The sequence below is a fragment of the Sciurus carolinensis genome, chromosome 8 (assembly GCF_902686445.1).
Source record: "Sciurus carolinensis chromosome 8, mSciCar1.2, whole genome shotgun sequence".
NCBI lineage: Eukaryota > Metazoa > Chordata > Mammalia > Rodentia > Sciuridae > Sciurus > Sciurus carolinensis.
The window spans coordinates 38,333,778-38,350,536 of NC_062220.1; the positions used below are offsets into that span (position 1 = coordinate 38,333,778).

At 32.2% G+C, this 16,759-nt stretch overlaps 1 protein-coding gene across 5 annotated transcripts in view; it reads right to left on the bottom strand.

Annotated features, from left to right (window-relative positions):
• Foxp2 (forkhead box P2) overlaps nucleotides 1-16,759 on the bottom strand; it is a 545,442-nt gene that overhangs the window by 307,740 nt on the left and 220,943 nt on the right. The window lies entirely within an intron of this gene.

Sequence of the window (16,759 nt, forward strand, 5' to 3'; positions counted from 1 at the left end):
TTTTGACAGAACTCCCATGCAGATTAACAGAAGGGAAATATGATGACATGTTTATGAAAGAAGGGAGCCCTGGAGAAAATGTCATTCAACATGAATAAGGACACAAGACCTCAGAGAGTAATCTTGATTAAAAAAAAAAAGATTTGTTTTGGGCAATGAAAACACTGATGTGAGATTACTCCATGCCACGACAGGATAAGGTATGTGTCTTATGTGTGTAGCTGAGGAACCGTCTCATGGAGAGTTGTTGAGAAGCTGATGAGGCGTCTAAGGAAAACCTTAGCCAGAGTGATAGGGATTAGTGACTTATATAAAGTTTAACCTCTTTGCAGATACAGTAACAAAACTTCTTTCTCAGTGACTACTGAGTTGAAAGATTTAGGAATATATTTTCCTGCTCATTGTGAACTCTAATTTGAAAATCTGCATTCGGTCAAGAACACTGTACATATAAATTTTAAATTATTAGAAATATTCTAATTCTAAGGGCAATTGTTAAAGGGTGAATTGTGGTCCCCCCACAAACAAAAAGTTTCATATGTTGAAGTCCTAATGCCCATTACTTCAGAATGTGACTGTATTTGGAGACAGGATCTTTACAGGGCTAGTTAAATTGAAATGAGGTCTTTAACCACAGGTCCTTATCCAATATGACACTGTAGTTAAGAAGAAGAAATCTAGGTGTAGACAAGTACCTAAGTAAGTTAATGTGAAAACATACCTCAAGCCAGAGAGAATCTTGGAACAAATTCTTTCCCCCAAATAAGCCAACCCTTTTAACGCCTTTATCTTGGACTTCTAGCCTCTAAAAATGTGAGAAAGTCAATTAAGTTGTTCAAGCCACTTGGGCTAGACAGTGTGTTAGTCACCCTAGCAAACTAATCTGGGAATTTACACTTCTGGTCTATACTACTGCTGTTGCCACTGAAGTATTCACTGAGAGATTTTTGACAACAAAGCAAAAGAGATACAGTATGAGACCCTGAAGCCCGAAGTGCAGCAGATATGTCTCTTGTAACTCAATTTACTACAAATTTCAACTAGCTCAGACATGGAAATACCATCTGACATCAAATTAGTGCATTCTACAATGATATCAGAATACTAGATATCAGAATAAATGTTTTCCCCTATCAATATTAGAGTACTAGGTATCAGAATAAGTTGCTTCACTGGAACAACTTGATCAATTTTTTAAAAACAAATTTATTTACTTTTGTCAAATTGCTATTTAATACACTGGATTATGACATGAATTTCTAACACTTCCATAACAAGGAACAAAATATTATTTAAAATACACATGGTCCTTGTGGACCATTCACATTGATTCTATATTTTAAGATAGTATAATAAAGAACATGACTTGTCTTGAGAAGCTCAGATTTTATTTTTTCTATACATTTTGGGAAGCATTAATAATTTATCATAATTCTCATGATAGAGAAGAAAATATATTTGATAAAACTTAAAGGACAGACTAAAACAGATTTGATAAAATTTTTAAAAACAAAGTAAAAGCACATCATATTGGATTGAGATGTAGTCTTATTCAGATACTAATGCATCAGATTAGTTTATCTCAAAGTACTATTCACAGTCTAGCACTTACAGTGAAACAGAATGCTTTCTTTAAGACACAATTTGTCAGATATTATATTTAATGTATAATACAACTAATAAGTTTCCAGTTATATGATGTACCAATTGCAAATGTAATCTTAGCACACTACATATTTCCCAAAAATAATTATGTAAATTTTTCTATATTTTAATGGTTCTACTTTTATGTTTACAAATACACAAATTTATTGTCTTAGTCAAATCTCATTGCAAAAGATGCAGACTACTGGCTATTAGATGCTACATGAAGAAACATGGGAATAATTTTTTGAATATTTTCAGTATTATTAAATAAACTGTGGTCATATATCCCACATAAGCTGTTTGGACAAGAGCTGCATCTATTTACACAAGAAGAGTCCTTGTTTCTTTCCATGAATTCTTCAAAAACCTTTGCCTTCTTAGCTGCTGCTGGTTTCTGTATTTGGAAACTCCTAAAACAGTAGCTAAGATTTCTGTGTGGGGGATATTAATCAAGAAACCATGCCTCATTTTGACTGAGGTTAGTATTCTACAAATGACATTAAATTAGAAATGGGTTCATAAGAGGAAAATGTTCAATAAGAGTATGAAAAATAGCATCAGCAACACAATGCTTAAAGAAATAAGAAATATACTTGATTTTTATTCTTTTATTCATTCAAGATATTTACATGTGGCTACATTTTAGACAGGCACTATTTATTCTGGATATTCTGTGCTACACAGATCTTTAGTGATAAAGTCATTTTGTCTTTGTGTAAGTTGGGAATTCTGCTTCATAGTGTTTTCTCAAGAGATACCCCAAAGTCCAAGTATGGTAATCCTTTGAAATAACTCTAATCAATGTGTAATTCATAATTATACAATTATTTTATGATTCAGAAACGTTATAAGTGTAACAAACTAGATTAACCTAGGATTTCAGACACTAATTGACTTAATTAATAAACCTTATCCAAACCAGTGTGCATCTCCATAAATTATTATATCTTCTATTTTCATATTTAATTTACTATAACACATGGAAACTAATACATGAGTGAAGACCTAAGACAAAAAGATAATGTGTCTTTTTTTTTTTTTTAATTGAATTCAGGGGCATGGAGCTATACCACCAGTTCATTTCTCACTTTGAGATAGGTTCTCAATATGTTCCTGAGATTCTTGCTAAGCTGCTGAGGCAAGCCTTGAACTTGCCATCCTCCTCCCGAGTCAATGAGATTACAGGCATGCACCACCATCTTTGGCTTAAAATTTCTCTCTCTTTTTTTTTTTTCTGTAAAGTACAGTAACTAATGCATAAAATACGGTAATGCATGAATGAAGATCTAAGACTATGTACATACATACACACACACACACACACACACACAAGTATATATATTATATATAAATATGTATAAAACACCTTTTTTGTAAAGTGAGGCAATTCGAATACACTTTAAATAAAATCCTAGTGCTCTTTACTCAGAATATTTTAACTATCAAATGCCCAAATATCTATTACCCAAAAGAAAGATCAAATAAATGATAAGAACGAAAGTTTAGGGTTTTTTTGTTTTGTTTTGTTTTTGTACCATAATTGGAACTAGAAGTACTTAACCACTGAACCATGTCCCCTTTTTAAAATATTTTTAAAATATTTTTAGTTATAGATGGACATAATGACTTCATTTTATTTATATTTATGTGGTGCTGGAGATCAAACCCAATGCCTCACATGTGCTAGGCAAGTGCTCTATTAGTGAGTACAACCCCAATCCCCTTTTTTTAAATCTTGAGACAAGGTCTTGCTAAGTTGCTTAGGGCCTCAGTAAGCAGTTGAGGCTGGATTTGAACTTTTGATGCTCCTGTCTCAGCCTCCCCAGTAGCTGGGATTTCAGGTGTGTACCATAGTGCCCAGTTAGATAGAAGACTTTCCTAAAATTCTAATGGAAAGATAGCACAGGAGTTAAGAACAGACTCTGATCTTGGGCTCATTTACATCTTCTCTGAGCCTTATCTTCCTCATCACCAAAATAAAATCATAATAGTTCATAATAGTTCCTTTCTTATACTATTGATAATGCTGTATCTTTTCGATTTTATCACTCCCATACATTTCTATTATTAAACATCATGCTTTCATTCATTTAGTAAAATGCCTTTATTAAAAGTCAGTTTTCATTTGTTTCCAATAACTCTGAGTGGCATCTTATATCTACAATTATTCTAAGATGTCTTTGAGGAATGCAGAAAAACAGGAAAGTCACAGGCATTGCTGGGATGGGACAATGTATGAAAATATCTCTATAACAATATTTTATGGTAAAATGCATTATTCAGACAGGAGCCAATGTGACCTCCTAGAGCTCAACACTCATCTTGTATGAGCTATATCAATGACTCTCCAGACATTTTTCACAACTAGAAAGTCTAGCTATGAAATAAATATATGTAGATCCTGTGTTGCCACTAGAGTCTGGGCTCCATCATCAGCCCATTTAACTCATTTGGCTCTAGAAAAACCAAGGCTTGACAAGAGTACCTAGAAAAAACTGATGCAAAGCTATGGAACAGATCTATTCAGAATTTCCAAATTAGTTTCAACTTACTAAAACTCCTAGTGGAGCAGAATGAGAAAGATGAAAAATGAAAAACATGAATAAAGAAAGTAAAAAAGGAGAGGAAAGGTGAGAATTAAAAATAGATGTTAGTGTACAGGAACACCATCATTCTGGGGGGGAAGGACTATCAGGAATTGAATCCAGGTGACCTTTAACCACTGAGCTACATCCGGAATTCTTTTCCTGTTTTATTTTGAGATAGGGTCTTATTAACTTCCTGAGGGTCTCCCTAAGTTCCCAAGGCTGGCATCAAACTTGCAATCTTCTTGTCTCGGCCTCCTGAGTCACTGGGATTCATTTGTGTGTCACTGCACCTGGTGAACGACCTAATTTTTCATGATATGGGGAAGCATGTTTAAACACCTGTGGGAGAAAAATTTGTATAGAACAATACTAAAAAAACTTGAAGAAAACCATAGTAAAGAAAGATGAATCTATTACAGAACTTAAAGCAAAAGAAAATAAAGGCCAAAAATTAAACAAACAATAATATTGAGCTTAGTGAGTTTACATGTTATTCACATAAAAAAAAAGAAAAAGAAAAAAGTACATTTCTATCAATGGGATCTAATTTTTAAACTCTCACTTGATAAATTCTTGATTTACTAATATTGTTCAGGGTAATTAGATATCTCCAACAATTCTTCCTATTAAGCTTTTATATTTCAACTGTCATAGACCAGATAACTCTCTCATAGAAAATCCTTAATAATATATTAGCAGAGTACATTGAAAACCACATTAGAAGATAGTACATCACAATCATATAGGTTTTATCCCAGGGTGCAATGTTGGTTCAACATACGCAAATCAATAAATGTAATCCACCAAATAAACAGAATTCAGGACAAGAAGCACATAATCATCTCAAAAGATGCAGAAAAGGCCTTTGGCAAAATCCAGCACTCATTCATGTTAAAAACCCTGAAGACACTAGGTATAGAAGGAACCTACCTCAACATTACAAAAGCAATGTACAATAAATTCAAGGTCAACATCACACTGAACAGAGAAAAACTGAAAGCCTTTGCTCTAAAACTAGGAAAAAGGCAAAAATGTCCACTGTCATCACTCCTATTCAAAATAGTCCTTGAAACTCTAGCAGGAGCAATAAGGCAAGAAAAAGAAATTAAAGGGATACAAATAGGAAAAGAAGTCAAATATCTCTGTTTGCTGATGACATGATCCTATATCTAGAAAACTCAAAAATACTCTACCAGTGGACTTCGAGAGGTGATAAGCAAATTCAGCAAAGTAGCAGGATACAGTATCATCATACATAAACTGTAGTTCTCTTATACTCCAATAATGAATCTACTGAGACAAAAATCAGGAAAACTATTCTATTCACAAATAGATAAAGTAGAAATACTTGGGATAAAATAAAATACTTGAAATAAATTTAACCAAGGAGATGAAAAACTCCTAAAAGGAAAACTACAGAACACTGAAGAAAGAAATTGAAGAACACCTAAGAAAATGGAAAGATCTCCCATCTTCTTGAATAGGCAGAAATAATACTGTCAAAATGGTCATACTACCAAAAGCATCACACAGAATCAATGCAATCTCCAGTAAAATATAAATGACATTCTTCAGAGAACTAGGAAAAAACAGTCCTATAATTCCTTTGGAAGAATAAAAGACTGGAAATAGCCAAAACAATACCAAGTAACAAGAGTGAAGTTAGAGACATTAGAGTAACTAATCTCAAATTATACTATATAACTACAGTAAAAAAACAGCATGGTAATTGCATCAAAACAGACATAAAGACCAATGAAATAAAATAGAAGACACAGAGACAAACCCACATAAACACAGGCATCTGATGTTAACAAAGGTGTCAAAAATATATGTTGGAGAAAAGACAGCCATAATAACAAATGGTTCTAGAAAAACTGGATATCCACATGTAGAAAAATGAAACTAGATCCCTATCTTTCAAACTACACAAATGTCAACTCAAAGTGGGTCAAGGTCCTAAGAATTAAACCAGAAACTGTGCAACTTCTAGAAGAAAACTTAGACTCAACACTCCAACATATTGGTGCAGGCAATGACTTCTCTAACAAGATCCCTAAAGGTCAAGAAAGGAAACCAAGAATCAATAAGTTTTATGCCATCAAATCAAAAAGCTTCTGTACAGCAAAGGAAATAATTAAAACTGATAGTGCCTACAGAATCAGAGAAAATCTTTGCCAGCTACTCCTCTGACAGGGGATTAATATTCAGAATTATAAAGAACTCAAAAAATTTAGCATTGAAAAAGGAGTAAATAATCAATAAATAGGCAAAAGAACTAAACAGACATTTCTCAAAAAAAGGAAATACAAATAGCCAGCATATACATGAAAAAATGTTCAACATTCATAATAATCTGGGAAATGTAAATTAAAATTACATTGAGAATGCACTGTACTCTAGTTAGAATGACAATCATCAAGAATACAAATAATAATAAATGTTGTAGAGGATATGAGGAAAAAGGTACATTTACATATGGTTGGTTGGACTGCAAATTAGTGAAACCATTTTGGAAAGCAGCATGATTCCTCAGAAAATTAGAAATAGAACCATTGTATGACCCAGTTATCCCACTCACTGGTCTGTAGCCAAAGGAAATAAAACAAGCGTATATTGGTCATACAGGCACATCAATGTTTACAGCAGTACAATTCACAATAAGCAAGTTATGGAAACATTCTGGGTGTCCATCAACAGATGAAAGGAAAAAGACAATGTGGTAGATATACACAATAGCATTTTATGCAGTCATAAAGAAGAATGAAATTATGGCATTTGTTGGTAAATGGATGGAAGTGAGGAACATCATGAGAAGAGAAATAAGATGGACTTAGGAAGTCCAGGGTTGAATGTTTTCTCTCATATATGGAAGCTACAGAAAAATAAGAAATAAAGGAGAGGTGATTTCATGAAAACAGAAGGGAGTTCAGTGGGGTACAGGAAGGGAATAGAGGAAAAGGAGGAGAGACAGTAAGAGAGAAACTATGGAATGAATTGCACCAAATTATGCTATGTACATATATGTGAATTTCACCTTTATTTATACCTATAAATCAACAGTTAAAATGAATTAAGAAATAGAGAAAGACCAGTAGAGTATAGGAAGGGGAACAGAGGGAGGGAGGAGGGAAGAGAAAGAGGAAGTACCTGGGACTGAAGAGGAGCAAATTACATTCCATGCATATATGATTATGTCAAAGTGGATCCCAATAGTATATACAACTATAATGCACTAATAAAAATATTATAAAAAGGATTTTTGGGGGCTGAGGTTGTGGCTCAGTGGTAGAGCATATGCCTAGCACACATGAGGCACTGGGTTCAATCCCTAGCAAAAAAAAAAAAAAAAATATATATATATATATATATATATGTATGTATATATATGTATGTATATATATATATATATATATACACAAGAAAAAGAGTAAGGAGTCTTTTATACAGTTATTTAGACATGTTTATATTCTGCATATTTATTTTTCCACTAAAAAGTTTATTTTTAAAATTTTTTTTATTAAAATTTGAAAAAATTATTTTTACAGACTGCATTTTGATTCATTGTACACAAATGGGGTACAACTTTTCATTTCTATCATTGTACACAATGTAAATTCACATCTCATGTAATCATACATATACATAGGGTAATACTGTCTGTTTCATTCTACTAAAAAGTTTCTTAAATTGTTTTCTCGGTTGAGATTTTTTTTCATATTTTTTACTGGTGCATTACAATTTTGCTTAATAGTAGGATTCTGTGTTACACATTCATACATGTACATGATGTAACAATACAATATGGTCAATTATAACTTTTTAGCATTTTTTCTCTCAAAATTCATTTTCTCAATTACTAAGACCTTTAAATAATGTGCACAGATACACCGCGTATGTTACATAAACAGAAATTGGGCATCAAGAAAATCTTGAATCTAATAGAAGCTTATAACCTTTCAGAAATAACTCACTGTGCACCATTAAACAACCCCAGCATCACTCACATACTCTTCAAACTTACTTCACCACAGGTGGTTGTTGAAATCAGCCCTGCAGCAATTGTGGACCAAGTTCGATTATATAACCTTATATTTTCTTTGAAGAACAAATTACTCAGTGTATTTCTGAGATATTTTCCAAAGATAGATGCCAATTATTTGGAGGAAATTTTCTAAGACTTTTGATACAACTGAATGCCAAATCTCAAAGTGGAAATTGCTACTGCAGTGTGAAAGTGGTGGAGATAAAGGCATTTATTTTCTTAATTATTTTTTTTATTTGTGCATTATAATTATATACCATAGGAAGCTTTTTTGTTACACAATATATGTGGCCAATATAATTTCCCAGTACCTCCACTTTCCCCAGACCCCTTACCCAACTCTACTGGTCTCCCTTTTATTTTTATTAAATCACTGACCCATCTTTTTTTTTAATTTTTTTATTTAGCTTTAATTTTTTATAGACTGCATTTTGATTCATTGTACACAAATGGGGCACATCATTTCGTTTCTATGGTTGTGCACAATGTAGATTCATACCATTCGTGTAATCACACATGTACATAGGGTAATGATGTCTGTCTCATTCCACCATTTTTCATAACCCCCTCCCTCTCATTTCCTTCTACATATTCTAAAGTTCCCCCATTCTTCTCTCATTCCCCACACCCCCATCCCCATTATATATCATTCTCCACTTATTCGGCCTTTGGTTTTTTGGGCTTGGTTTTTTTTGTTTTGTTTTATTTTGTTTTGTTTTGTTTTGTTTTTGCCTTTATAGCCTTTAGTTTCCACATATGAGAGAAAACATAGGAACCTTTACTTTGAGTCTGGCGTACTTTCACTTAACATAATTCTTTCCGATTCCATCTGTTTTCTCCCAAATGATTTTATTTCAGTCATAATGGCTGAATAAACTCAATTTTGTATACACCATATTTTCTTTATTCAACTGTTGAGAGACACCTAGGCTGGTTATATAACTTGGCTATTGTAAATTGTGTTGCTATAAACATGGGTATGCATGTATTGCTATAGTATGCTAACTTTAATTCTTTTGGATAAATACTGAGGAGTGAAATAGGTAGGTCATATGGTGGTTCCACCCTATTTTTTTGAGGAACCTTCAAAAAAATTTCCATAATAGTTGTACTAATTCACAATCACACCAAGAATGTTAATGTTCCTAAAAGCTTTTTTTGATAGCAATCAATGAATCAGGAATAATCTGGCATTGTAAATCTATCAAGAAATTATAAAAGGCAAAAATAAAAGCAAATACCTTTTGTTCTCATATACAAAGTACATATGCACAAATAGTGTTTATATGTGTGGAAATATGTGCATGTATCTATATGTCTATATATATATAAGTATTAACACATCTATATCATCAATATTTTGTTCTTCAAAGGAAGTCTAACAGATACATCTAGCACGTTAAAGTAGACTAATTTCAGTTATACATAAACTGTTTGTGGGACAGTTTGTTGATTTAAATGTTGTTTTCCATAGTCAACATTTAGAAAATACTATTATATGGTTTAAACAGTGGTTATCAAAGCAAGATCACAGTTATATCACAGCTGATCTGGAACATATTTAAGACTTCATTTATTAAAGTTATTTCCTCTAACAAAAAATGTAAATAATTGATAAAATTACTTCAATAAAAAATTATTTTTAAACTAAAATAAAATTTAAAATCTATAATTATTATTTTTACTTTTAAAAATTTGTTCTTTTTAGTTAGACATGACAATAGAATGTATTTTGACATATCATGCATACACATGCAGCACAACTTCCCATTCTTGTGGTTGTACATGATGTGGAATTTCACTGATCATATATTCATGTATGAACATAGGAAAGTTATGTTTGATTCATTCTATTGTCTTTCACATTCCCATCCTCCCTCCTTCCGCAAATTCCCCCCTGTCCAATCAGGTGAACCTCCACTCTCCTCTCCCCTGACCTTAAAATCTCTAAATGTGATGTCTACATCATAATTGTTTAAAAGCCCAAAATAGGAATAGTGTATGAACATAATTAATAATAAGATCATAAAAAAATTTTTCATAAACTTATGGTTGATTATTTTATGAATAAACTCTAACTTGGTATTTGTGATAAGTATAAAAACCATAAGTATGTAGCCAAATGTTAAAAAGGTACATTGCAATTCTAGGTCAAATGCAACGCAAGATAAGTCTTGGTAAGTCTATTACTCATTTATTCGAAACAAGGCTACTGATAAGAAAACAATATTTTGATATTTGTCTGCAGTCTACAGTAGTCACACTTCCATATGGTACAAATACAGAGATAAGCTTTACTTTAGGCAATTGAACTTTTCACACCCTCAAAGTCACAAAATCAGATGGTTTGTGGTTTCTGCAGCTGGTGTACTATACTCATTTTGGGTAGTGTCATATGAAAAATATTTCACTCCCCAAACCCTAAACCGAATCAGTCGTTAATGAAATGCAGGCAGTACAATGAGATCATATAAAGTATAGATTTCAACAGCCATGCTAGGAACACTGAAGAAATTCGTAACATGAACACAAATCAAGTTCTTGACTGCCAGGAAAGAAAGAGAGAAAGAAAACGTATTAAGGAATGCCTTCACAGACTTAGCATTTGTTTGAAAGTAACTGTTAACCACCACCATGAATGAAGTTTTAGTCTATGCATTTATAGACTAAATAATCACAAGTTGAGTGAAGAATAACAGTAAATAACTGCAGACATGATGGTACATTACAAGATTATTCAACATAATATAAAATTATCAAAATCATAAAATGATTTCCCTAATGCCACATAAGGAATCTACTTATTTAATAAAATAGGTTGTCACCGGTCTATACAATTTTAAAATAGTGTCTTATTTGGGACACAACCAATTTCACTATTATTTATTTTATTGCAATTCTTTAAGAAATGATGCAATTCAACAATATTGCAACATATTTTTCCAATGGAAACTTGCAAAAATCTTATTTGAGTATTTTATCTATGAAGTAATAAAAAACACTGTTTTAGATTTTTTTATCACAACAAACCATCTCTAAAGGTTTCACTCTAAAGTAAAGCAATGTCAAATAGATTTGCTTTCAATCTATTTTCCCATTTGTATAATTCTTTTAAAATGCAATACTTTACAAATGGAGTAGATTGCTAACGACTACAGAACAAAAAGGGAAATAGTGGTGAAAAACAATGCCCAGCATAATATGACCATAAATGTCTTCTAGATTGTGCAAAATTTGGATGCTTTAATATTTCATATCTTCCTATACCAGTGAATATTAAAGGATTGCACAGGTGATTATTTTACCTTTATTTTAAGTCCTAAGGTAAACTGTATTCACCTAGCTTTACAAAGATTCAAGTGAAATTTGGAAGGACTATATTTAGGAAAGAATTTCATTATTTTAAACACTGACTAACAGAATAACTACTCTGTGTATCTCTTAAGAAAGTATGTCTACAGTAAATCCGAGAAAGCCCTACATTTCTCTACATCTGTTATCCATAAAAATCTTTATATGTCTCAGGCATGCCACCTGGCACTAAACCCCAGATTACATTTGGAACACTGATTAACTGAAATAGTGCACAGAGCACTAAAACAATATGGAAATGTCTCAAATGAAGAGTAAAGTTGTATCATAGTATGCTTTCCAATAAGCATGTGGGCATTTAATGGGGAATTCATGGATTTTCCTCCTGCTGAAGAGTGCTGTGTTAATGCTAATATCTTTGTAACATGACCATGAACAACGAAGAAAGGAGCTGCACTTAAGAAGCTATTTTAAGTGAATTTTCCAACTACCCACTTCCCCTGTCTTTGCAAGTTTAGATATTCATAAGAGCATCACGGATCCAAAGCCAAAGATCTCATGTGTGTCATGATGATAGTAGATGGTAAGTTCCCTTGGTAACCACTGAGTCTTTCAGGGTTTTATGTTGGCACTACATCCTGCACGCAAGATACTGAATATGACCAACAAACTGATGGAGACCGTGGTCAGGCAATGTTTTAGGCACATACACTCTAAAGAATGAAACAGACAAAAATCTCTGCCATTAGTTTGTATTTTATAGAGATATATTGACAAAAATAAACATGCAAAAGGAGGAAGGGGAGACAACATCACAGCAGAGTAAACTAAACAGAATGTTTAGTGATCAATATAATGGTTAGAACAGAGTATGTTGGATTGAGAAAACCTGGGAATGAAGGGTTCATTGCTTTTTTAAATACAATGATCAGGTGGTTGCATTAAGGTGACATTGAGCAAATATCTGAAGAAAGTAAAGGAGGTAACCATTTAGATGTCTTGAGGAAGAACATTCATGGCAAACGCAAAAGCAAGCATAGAAACCCTAAGGTGAGAGAAGTACAAATGCAAATTATTTGTCACCATTCAGTCAAGAACAATCTTTTTAAGGGTGAGTAATCTGGTAGCTAATAAAAAAATGTGGCACACTATAAATCATTTTCTATTTAAACAACATGTATTAAATATTCTAAAGAGGCAAAGAATTTATTCTTGCCAAATATTCTTCTATTCTAATTCTATTCTAAATTCCAATTCTTTTTTTCACTTCATTCACCTATTCATTTTATTTCCTGCCTCTTCTCTTCCTCTTTCCTACCTTTTTATTCCATATAAATGAGCAGCAATACACACCTGAGTGAAACACACTTATCTTAGAATTTCAGTTCTCCATATTGACTGAGTTAGGTCAGTATCTTTGCCTTTCTGAGTAAAACTTGCATCAATGACATAAGGATGGTGACAAGGATGAGATGGAGATAAGGTAACCCCTAAACATAGTTGAAAAGAATATGTATTATAATTGTGGAAGTGTTCAGTAAAGCACAAATAACCACATGAACAGCATTCACATGGGCAATAATTCTAACAGAAATAGTTTTTAAAACTGCTCAGCCCAAAATTATAGTATGTGGATGATAAGGAAAAAAGTATAGAAAGGTTAGTCCTTGAGAAGTTTCCTTTAATATAACCTGTGCATCAATATTCAGTTGTCTATATTTAAAGCATTTTTAGATTTCTAAATATTTTATTCTCTACAGAGCATAAGACTATGTAAACTTTATTAAAATAATGTGGTTTGACATAAGTTAAAATTAGCAAAATACTATGAATGCATACTTCATTATCATATAAAGCACATAATTTCTAAAACTGATTAAGGGTTGTATCATATTTCCTTCTAGTATGTTGGGACAGAGGAAATAAATGAGAATATAGTTACAAACAGAGGACTGTTGAGAGGACAAACTTTTGCAAAGATTAACCACTTTGCACATAAAGTCAGTTTAAGGTAAGGCAAATGCACTTCAAAGATTTCACATATCAAGTAAACTCTACCAGTTGGAAAAATTTGAGGTCAGCTTGACAATAGCTATTCAAAGCTTTAAAAACAGATATCATTTCACTTCATAATTAAATCTTATTTATCTAAATTCTAGTTATTTACCTAAAGCCTTTTCTTAAGTTTTTATAAGTTAGTTTATACATGTGATGATAAAATTCAATACAAAAAATGCAATGATAAGGATAGCCTTTATTCAAGGAATTAAAATACAATTGATTATTCTCAGAAAAAAATAGATTGAACAAAAATTTTATACTGAGGGACATAACAATTATTAAATAGTATCACGTGCGTAATAACACTAAAGACAGTAATGGATTTACATGACTGCATTATTTGGATAATAATTTCCAATAATTTTCAATAATTTAGAATTATTGAAATTGTATTGATTTGAATTTTAGAAAATAAAGAAAATAGTCTTAAAGAAAATTTTGTGCTTGTGTTTCCAAGTTTAAGATAGTACTTTACTGTTACTCAAGTGATCATAATAACATCTACACATTTACACTATAATTACGTAAAGACTCCGGTAGGGAATGGTACAGCCTCAAAGGACATACTCACCCATTTATCAAAGTGCAAAATGAAACATAAAGGAAACTGAATCTCAGGATAGGAACAGAACCTAAAGTCCTGACAACCAGTTTCCAAACTAGTCATAAGAATCCAGTAGACTTTGCCAGTGATTACTTTGAGCAGTCCCAACTACTGCCAGGTGGATAAGTTTATGAGCAGACTATAAAATGTGGTGTTGGCCTGGCAGCTGATCCAGTCAGAGTGTAAACCATAAAGGTGAAGAATGAGAAAAGATTCCTGAAAATGTGTAGTAAACTAATGAGGGAGTGAACATTTTTCTCTTTTCTTCAAGATAGGAAGAAAAAGTGAAACCTAGAGAATAATATATAAAGAAGCCCTTCTCTGAAAGATAAGGTAATTAACTGAGGGACAGATGGACCATTATTTATGATGAGTATAATTAGTAGATAGGGTTCACCAACTCATAGCAACTTTTAGTAAGAAATTGTTCCGAAGAACATTTGATGTGCATGCTAGGGAATATATGCATATGTATATGTTCATGCTATATGAAATATACTGTTCTTGATAAACTTACCCTTGAGGTGTCCACTGTAAATAAGATGGTGTTTTATTGAGCCAGAAAACATTCCATTTAGGAATATTTTACATCATTCTAACTTTCAACTGCATCATTTTCTACTTATAAGTATCTTGGCTTCTCCTCCACCATAGCTCTAAATATCCCTGCTTCACTTGATTTGAAGGAAGAAAATAAAGGGTACACCAAAAACAAAATGGTATGTCTCAGAGGATATTGGATGTTATTATTTAATGCTAAGTAACTCTTTATGCTTTCCAGAAATATGACAATTAAAAGGAAGTAAAGATACAATGCATTTTCTCAACCCTAACAAATTTTAAAAAGAAGGTTTTAACTATAGTACCTGAAATATTTAGCTTACTTATAAGGAGATTTCTGATTTTAACTATGGGAGCTTAATTGAAATTAAAATATTTGATGAAACTAGATGATACATCCAAACCACACAATGTCTAAGAAATCCTTAAAGCTTATATGATTTAACTGATTTTTATAATAAAAATTCAGCATTGCAAAAGTTTAATCTTAGGTTGGTTTTACTACAGTGGGGGTGCAAACACCAGGAGATGAGATATTAATTGCAAAATGAATGTAACAAATCAACATTTGCAATTGGAAACTTCAGAAGGTAGTATCAACAAATGCTACTGACTATTAAGTCACTCCATAGTCATTAGAGCAGCTTCCAAGTTTTATGCTGTACAAAAGTATGTGAGGTACTTTAAAAATTATTTTGCACAAAAAAATTCTAAATATCAACCCAAGATAGCCATTTTGAATAAAAAATGCACATATCTGAATTTGAAGACCTAAATTCAAAGAACTATGACAAACATTCAATTGGATGGTATCATAAGTAATCAAGGCAAACATACCATCTATTTTGGCACATTTTCCTGTCACAACACAAGCACTATTATTTTCTGTATCTTTTGTAATGTGTTTTATACACAAAGTGAATGAATTGTGAGTTACACTTCTTCAGGTAGTGCAGCAACACAAAGACACCCTCATAACACAAGTTACTCAGTCTCCAACTTAGGCTGATCACCAGCTTCACAATTTAAAGTGAAATTAAGAAATTATATAAAATGGCTTTATGGGATCAGAAGAATCACCATGTGATAAGTTTTTAGCATAGCCTTTACACAAATGAAATGAATATTTTACTAGTATTTCCTTAATGAAACATTTGATTTATTAATCATCATTGTTTTAATTAAGCAGTATTGGGCACTAAATAATTTCTGGAGTTTTTTCACTAAATTTACTTGAGACTATAGGCAACCGCTTGCTATTTGAATTCAAATGGATAATGTGGTTGCTTTTAAAATTATTATTGCTGTGATGAACAATCTGCTGGGAAAAAAATCAAGGATGCAAAAGAAGGTAGAAATAAACCACTGCAGAAACATTTATATTCACCTACTACACATGACAGAAAAAAAAGTGTAAGAATCCACATCTTGTAAAGGAAGTTGTATGAAAGAGTTCATATTCTAGGATAAAAAAACAATAGTATCTTACTCTGGCTATATTAAAGAGCAACACATTTCAAAAAATGAGGAAAATAAAATATTTTCATACATTTATAAATGAACAGTCTCACATATAGTTATGAACTCAGAAAAAGGAACGTAATTAACCAAACCTTTAGCATGCTTTATAGCAAAGTAAGGGTTTGCTACTGGAAAAGCAAGACACTTCTCTCAGTCCTATCAAGTTAAGAGAGCTGCAACCTTACAAAGCATAGTCAGCTATTCTTAAAGTAAAGGTTCAAGAATATTCTGCCTAAACCCGTGATGGGGCCTTTTGGCAACAAATGAAAGCAAGAGATAAAACTCAACATGTGCAAGAAATGGGGTAATTTCTACCAATTATTCCCTTTCTTTTGTTATGGTTTGTCTGTGATTTTAAAAGCTCACACAAAGGAAAAAAAACACTACATTCATTAATAAATTACTGATAATCAAATTTTT